Consider the following 8,036-nt stretch of genomic DNA (forward strand, 5'->3'; position numbering starts at 1 on the left):
CAACCAATGTATTCTTTAAGTGATAAATAAACCTTTTTGCCTGGATAGATGGTTCAGCAGGAAAAAGTGCTCATTGCTTTTGCAGAGGACCTGAGTTCTGCCCCAGCAACCATAACAAGTGACTCAGGACTGCCTGTAGCTCCAGCTAGAGAGGAGCTCACATTCTCATCTGGCCTCTGCAGGTACTCATACACATGTGGGATATCCACACAGGTGTGTGTGTGTGTGTGTGTGTGTGTGTGTGTGTGTGTTTAAAATTGATCTTTAAAAAAGAAGAAAATGTAATACGTACAACGATGGAAGATTATTCATCTACTCATCTACTAAAACCTGAAATTATGTTGCTTACAACAGCAAAAATGGAGTTAGACAATAATTACATTATGTGAAATATCCCATGTGCAGACTGTCACATGATTTCATCCACACTGAACTCTTAGAACTTGATTTATGATAGATGTGGTGACACAAGCCTATAATCCCAGTGGCTCTGGAGCCTGACGCAAGAGGACTGCAAATGTGGGCAGCATACAAAGACTAATTCCCAGAATCCAACTGATAAAGAAAAAGCATTGCCTTCACTGAAATTGGAAGTAGACTGGCACTTATCAGAGCCCAGGGAGCACAGAGGAGGGAAGACATGGAAAGAAACTGATGCACTGATTTTCAGATAGATAGGAATGCTTCAGTCAGATACATGTGAATGGCTGTAATTCATCTAAAAGTAGGAAAAAACAATTTTGAATGTTTTTGGCATGAGGAACTAACCACGAAGCTCCTTTCCTGCTTCTCCAAGCTCTCTTATTTCAGAGTCTCATTTCAGGGGGCCAGAAGAAGGAGGGGTGCAACCCAGTTGATCTAGCTGCAGTGGTAATGTTCCTCTTTGAATTTCATTTGAGATTTGTTTATTTTCGGTTATTTAAAGCAAAGAACTCAAGACCTAAAACAAATGTGCTGATTCCAAGGGTCTAATATGGCGAATTTGGCAACTGTAAGCAAACAAGCACCAATAAACCTGTCAAGATAAAAACTATTCTATTTCCCCTCAATATGCCTATGTCCCCATGTCATTAATCCTTGTCCCCTGAGCCACCTCTCACTATTACTGTGCCTTACTTAGAATTCTGCACAAAAGGAACAATAATGCATACGCATGCAGTGGAACAAAGAGTCTCCAAAAACAGAATGTCACTTGCCTGTGACTGTGACCTTATGATGTAGGCTTGATAGGATAAATCTAAAAATGGGGCCCTCCTCTGAATTATGCAGGTGGGATCTGAGTCCAGAGACAAATGTCTTTAAAAATGATGGAAGGGAAAGTCACAGAAAATCAGAGAACTATCCTTTAACTTCCTTTTGATAACTATAGAATCTTACTTTTTAATATATTATGGTAATTGTACCAAATAGTGAGCTTCCTTATGACATTTCATGCATATACGTAATGTATTTTGATTATATTCACTCCTTTCTTCTATTAGGTCCTTCTCTTTTCTAAATAGTCATTTTTCTATTCTCATGACTTTTATTTAATCTATGTTCCCCACGCAAGGGAAGATTTGTCTTTCTTGGTTTACGCCATTTAACATGAAAATCTTCAGTTCCACTTATTCTCCTGAAAAATCACATGATTTTGTTCTTCTTTGTGGATAAATGATACTCTTTTTTTTTTGTTTGTTTGTTTTTGTTTTTGTTTTTTCGAGACAGGGTTTCTCTGTGGTTTTTTGGAGCCTGTCCTGGAACTAGCTCTTGTAGACCAGGCTGGTCTCGAACTCACAGAGATCCGCCTGCCTCTGCCTCCCGAGTGCTGGGATTAAAGGCGTGCGCCACCACCACCCGCCTATAAATGATACTCTTTTGTGTACATGTATTGCCTTTTCTTTATTCATGCATGCGTTGACATCACCTACGTTGATTCAGTATCTTAGGTCTGCTCACGAATCAGTAATAGCTTGGAAGTGTAGTTATTCCCATGCTGTGATGGCTTTGAATCCCTCTGACTCCAAGAGTGGTGTAACTCACTAAAATAATAGTTTATTTTTTTGATACTTTCTTCTCCCTTTCCCTCTTAATTGAGGTCTTTATTTCTCATCAGTCTATATGACAGTCTATCAATTATTCAAAATATGATTGCATGCATATTTTAATCAGGGTATTTAAACTCTCACTAATATGGCTAAATGCCTGATTTCACATAAGTAATTTTGTTTATTTTCCCCCAGTGTTCATTCTATCTTTTCCTTCCTACTGTTGAATTGAGCATTTTTTACTGAACATTTTATCTCTTTTGTTAGTATGCTAACTACTCTCTGAAAATTTTTTAGAAGCATTGCGTGTGTGTGTGTGTGTGTGTGTGTGTGTGTGTGTGTGTTTTGCCAGCATGTATGCCTTATATTATCTGGGTGCCTGGTGTATTTGTAAGTATGTATTTTGCCAGCATGTATGTCTTATATTATCTGGTGTCTAAGGAGATCAGGAAAGGGCACTGGATCCCATGGAAGTGTGCTTACATACTGTTGTGAGTTGACATGAGTGATAGGAATCTAACCTGGGTCCCCTGGAGGAGCAGACAGTGCCCTTAACTGCTAAGCCATCTCTCCAGTCTCCTAACTCCACCCATTTAGGGGATTTTAGTGTTTGCTTTAGGCTTTACATTACATGTTTCTGACTGACCACAGTCAGTCATCACACCAAAGTAGAACCTCCTACCATTGATTCAAATCTTATATACCTGCCCTGCACAGCCTTTTGCTGCCATTACTATGTATTTTATTTCTAGATTTTTAATAGACATCACTGAACACTTGGGTTTTGGGTGATTGATAAAATTTTAAGGTGCTTTAGCTATAATTATAAACTATATTGCCAACATATGTACTCTATGCCTTCTGCCTAGAAAGCATCTACATTTTAGTTGTACATGTTCACTATACATAGTGCTGGGCTTCCCAGACACAATTTATCTTTCTATTTTATCGTGTGCTGTGATCATACTCTTCCCTTCCCCTTCCAATAGTTCTTTTTTTCCTTCCAATCTCTTCTCTGTGGTCATGCCTCTCGTATATAACACAGGCTCCACAAATGAGATTAAAATTTCTGATATTGGCCTTTCCAGGTCTGGATTATATTGCCTCATATAATTACCTTGCCCCAGTTAGAGTGGCTATCACAAAGAAAATAATTTTTAATAAGGATGCAGTGGGAAAGGAAACATCTATACACTGAGGATGGGGACTGTAAATTAGTTATTGCCACTTCAGGAATCAGGACTGAGGTTCCTCAAAATCTAAAAAATAAATTAACACATGACTCAAGTACATCACTTTTGTTTCACATCTGATTATGTTTTCTTGAAATAGTTAATTTCTAGTTCACCCTTCATGGCATAATTGTTTTATACACTGTAGACCTCACTGCCACACATTTGTTCTGAATGTCTGTATTTATTAATTCGTTTATTATCTCACCCCTTACAATATACATACTTCTTTCATCTTCTCACACACATAAATACTCTTAAAATACCTGTTTAACCCCTTCAATTACTAGTTATATCATCTGACTATTTATGAGACTTTTTGTTTATTTTCCCTTCCCTTCTGGTTATGGGTCATATGTTCCTGCTCCTTAGAATACTGAGTATTTCTTTAGGGCACTTTAGATGCACTCATTTAAAAGATGATGTTGCATTCTTCTTGGGAGAATTTTATTTGGCATAGTTTTATCCTTTCAAATGCCACTTTTAACTTTGTAGATAGGCTAAGACACTTTTAGTGTAGTAATAATTTGTTCCGCCATTAAGGCAATATCCTTCTCAGGATTCCCTTGATGCAGTGTGGTACCCTGATGGCTCAAGATGCCTCTTCTGACTGGCTACTGGCCAAACAGATGTTTCCCGTCCTCTTAGAGCTATGGCACTTCTGTCTTCCACTCCCTCGCTGTGATTCTTCCCATATTCTTGTTTTCCTTGTAAGATGTGTAAGTCGGAATTTCCTAGAGTAACACAAGCAGTAGAATGAATATATAATAAAATGAGATTTACTTGATTGGTTTACAGAATACAGTCTGAATAATTGTGCAGTGGAGAAACTGAGAACCAGTGATTGTATCGTCTTCACAGCTGAATGGTTCAGGCATCCCAATTTGGTATTGAAAAATTAAGGGATTTCTGCGGAGCTGCTGGCCTTCAGCTCCTATTGGAAGGCCAAAGAAGCTGGGTCCTGATGTAATTAATCCTGGAAGCCAAGGAAGCTGGAAGAAGTATGGAGCTGATGGAGTATGTAGACTTCCCCTTGAGGAATGACGCGAGAAGTCAAACAGGAAAAGCTCTTCCCTTGGACCTTAGATTTGGAATGATGTTAGAAGATACTGCCCACATTCTGGGTGGGTTTTCTAATTCCCATTAATATAATAGAGGAACCCTTTTACAGGTATGTTCAGAGGTTAACGGAATCTAGATTATCCCTCACAATTAGCCCAGAGACTGCCTCTGGAATGACTGTAGAAGCTAACTAAACTCCCATGTTTTCAGATTCTTACAGATTTTAGAAATGGAAGATAATTCGTTTCATCTCCATTGCCAAGTAAAAATGTGATTATGAGTCAGTCAGTCTGCTCTGTCTTACAGACACAATAGCAGAAACCAAGGTCAGAAGTCACAGGATGGTTTTCCCAAATGTATGTGGCTCATTAGTAGAAAAACTAAATCGCCAATCCAGATCTTCTGACTCTCATCCTTTGTTCTCCGTTTTCATCTATGGCAAAGGCAGCTGTGCATGAGCACAAAGCGGTAACAGATTTTCCCCATGTCACATAAATACCGAGGGATGATTTAACAGATGTACAGACAGTATTGGTATCAAATTACTGTTATTTATTGCCAAGATCCTTAAGAAGGGTTCAACATAGTACACATATTTTCAAAACACAGCCCCCCCCATGCCATTCCTACAGTGTTCTCTGGACTGTAAGTGGCACAGCCAGAGACAAGCAGATAGGGTTAATATTAGACATGCTTCTCTTTGCTGTCCTCCTTTGCCTCTTGCGAACCTCAAACTCCGTACATGAAAAATGAAATAAAACAAGGACCTCCATCATGGATACACTGTGAGGCTTCATTCACAAGCACTCATTGCTAGCGCTGTTTTATTATATTGCAACAATGCTTCCAAAGAGCGTTTTCATCTTTAACTACAGAAGCTGAAGCACTTTAGCCTGTGAGAATCACAAACAGCCCATTGTTTTATGGAGTTCAGCTTACTTCTGCTTAGGAAAGGCTTCATAGGATTTGGCACCAAAACCAAAAACATAAAATTCTTTGTGCCATTAAAATGATTCACACTCTATTCATAGCCAGGCACCTGAAAGTATGGATGTACCCCACAAGAGTGCAATGCTGCTTTCATTAAACAATGCAAAATCTGCCAAAATGGTGAAAGGGACACAGAAAATTGTGAAGTCACAGTGAGAAGCAGTCAACAGGGCTCCCGTAGGCTGATGAAATTATCCCTCCTAGTGATACCAATTTTGCAATTTTGAAGGATAAACTGTTTTCTACTACCTCCTGCCATACCTTCAAATTAAGTAATCTGGGCAATTTTCTTACCCAAGTCAAAAAAAAAAAAAAATCAGGCAAAGTCTAGAAATGAAGGTGCCCTCTGCTACCTTCTGTACAAGTCAAATGCTGAGGTTACTGGCTCTAAATTATATATGCATGAAGTTGTCATTTTTTCAAACTGCTTTAACTTTTTGCCAATCCCATGAACAGCAACATAAGTGTGTTTTTTGATTTAAATATGACAAGAGCCTTCAGAAAGCTTTCCAAACCCTGGATTGCCAAGAGATACTCACAAGAAATGGAACCCTAATTGCATGACCTTGTTATGCTCTAAGCAACCCACTGACCAGCTCTGGCTATTTCTGTGCACTAAGAATGGAGGCGATTTGTTAGGGCAAAGCTGCCATTCTCAACCCTCAACCACTTTCACCAGCATCTTTACTGGAACCATATGGACTGCAATTGTTTCCAAATCTCTTGTATTAATCTTACTTCATGTTTGGCAAATAATCAGAGGGCATTAAACATTAGAAAATATAGATGCATCTTGGTGAACATGGGTGATCAAATATACATAAGAAGAACACTCAGTGGATTCAGTAAGTTGTTTTACACACGCTAATGTGTATGTTTGTATATATAACAATAATAATCTCAAAAGAAGTCATGAATTTGATTAGGAGCACAAGTGATCACAGAAGGAGTTGGAGGAAGAGATGGAGGTGCAGAAATTTTGTAAATACAGCACTCAAGTATGAAATTATCTCCCCCATGTAGTAATGAGGAGCAGCGGCAGGCTGTGTTCCGGCTGCCTGGCTGGCTTACATCCGGGCCGGCAGGCTACTTGTTGTTCTGGCCACCTGGCTAGCTTATGCCTGAAATAATCACACAGAGATCTGTATTAATTAAATTGCTGCCTGGCCCATTAGCTCTAGCCTCTTATCTTGATTAACCCATTTCTATTAATCTGTATTTCACCACGATGTCATGGTTTACTGGGAAAGATTCAGCATGTCTGACTTGGTGGCTGTAAAGTTCTCTGCCTCTGCCTTCTTCCTCCCAGCATTCAGTTCTGTCTCCCCGCCTATCTGAGTTTTGCCCTATCAAAAGGCCAAGGCAGCATCTTTATTTAACCAATGAAAGCAACACATAGAAAAAAGGACCTCTCACACCACCCCCAAAATGTAATTTTACAAAATGAAAATATAAAATTCAGATAAATGTAACAAAGTTCTAGTAAGTTCATTTTCTGGCATCCTACCAACTCTCTAGATTGATCTGTCAACTCCATCCAATTGTTAAATCCTCAAAGGCTATGTGTCCAGTCTTACATCTGAACCTGCATCGATAGTGTCCTCCAGGTAAAATGTTCTTCTGTCCTTCCTTACTGGCAGTTACAACTGATCCTCCAGACTTCTGCTTAGACAGCACTCACATAAACTCTGAATTTAAGGTCTAAACATGATTCCCAAAGACTCAGCACTTCCCTTGTCACTGGACTGAATTGGAATCCCTACCTGTTTGCTTACACCTCCAGGAGACTATAACCTTCACAGGGCCTAGAACCTGCCCTACCTGGTTCACCTCTTTATCTCTGGCATGATGCTCCATTTCCAAGTGTAGTTACTTTTCAGTAACTGTGTGTACATTCAGAGGACAACTTGAGAAACAAAGTTAGGGACGAAGGAAAGAAGAGAGGAAGGAAGAAACTTTGGTGTTAGCTGAATTTTTTGTAAATATATGAATAAGTATATAAATGTAAAGAAATGCATAAGCAAATAAATCCTAAAAATCTGTAATTTTTATATAATGTGCCTCTTTGTTATAAATCTGGAATATAGAGAAAAAAACTAAAATTCCTACTTATTTATGTTTGGTAAATCAAGTTTTAAATTGTAGATTTCTTTGAAAGATTGAATACTCAAATACATAAAAGAAGACTGACATTTAAAAGAATAACACCATAATGAGCTTTTGTAAAGTATATCATCTTTTCTATATTTTTGTCTTTCAGTATTCACAAATAGAATCATTTAAGTGTTGTTTATCAGAATTCAGAACAAAATACATATCTCATTGCCAAAGAGGTCAGCCACATAATAAGGTTTTGAACTTTACATGTAGTGAGCATTTGGGGAATCAGTTGAAGAGAAAATGAGGGAAAGGATAACTAGCATTAAGAAACTTACCAAAAAAAAAAGTTATATAGAAACCTTCTACTGTAAAGTTTTCTAAAATATAACCATGCACAAAGTAGAGTTTAAGCGGTATTATTATTATTAAGCAGGGCAACAAAGCTCCTACTAGATGCCACAGACAAACAAATATAAAGCCCAGCACCAGAAATAGGTTTCCTCATTTGGATTTGTTTGCTACTGGGGTCACACAACCTCCCAAAAATTATAGGCTATCTATGGCTATACCCTTTGTAACATTGGGGTAAAAGCCTATTGCTGAAGAGACCGTATATTTGAGTCAT

Source organism: Microtus ochrogaster, chromosome 19 (assembly GCF_000317375.1).
Source record: "Microtus ochrogaster isolate Prairie Vole_2 chromosome 19, MicOch1.0, whole genome shotgun sequence".
NCBI lineage: Eukaryota > Metazoa > Chordata > Mammalia > Rodentia > Cricetidae > Microtus > Microtus ochrogaster.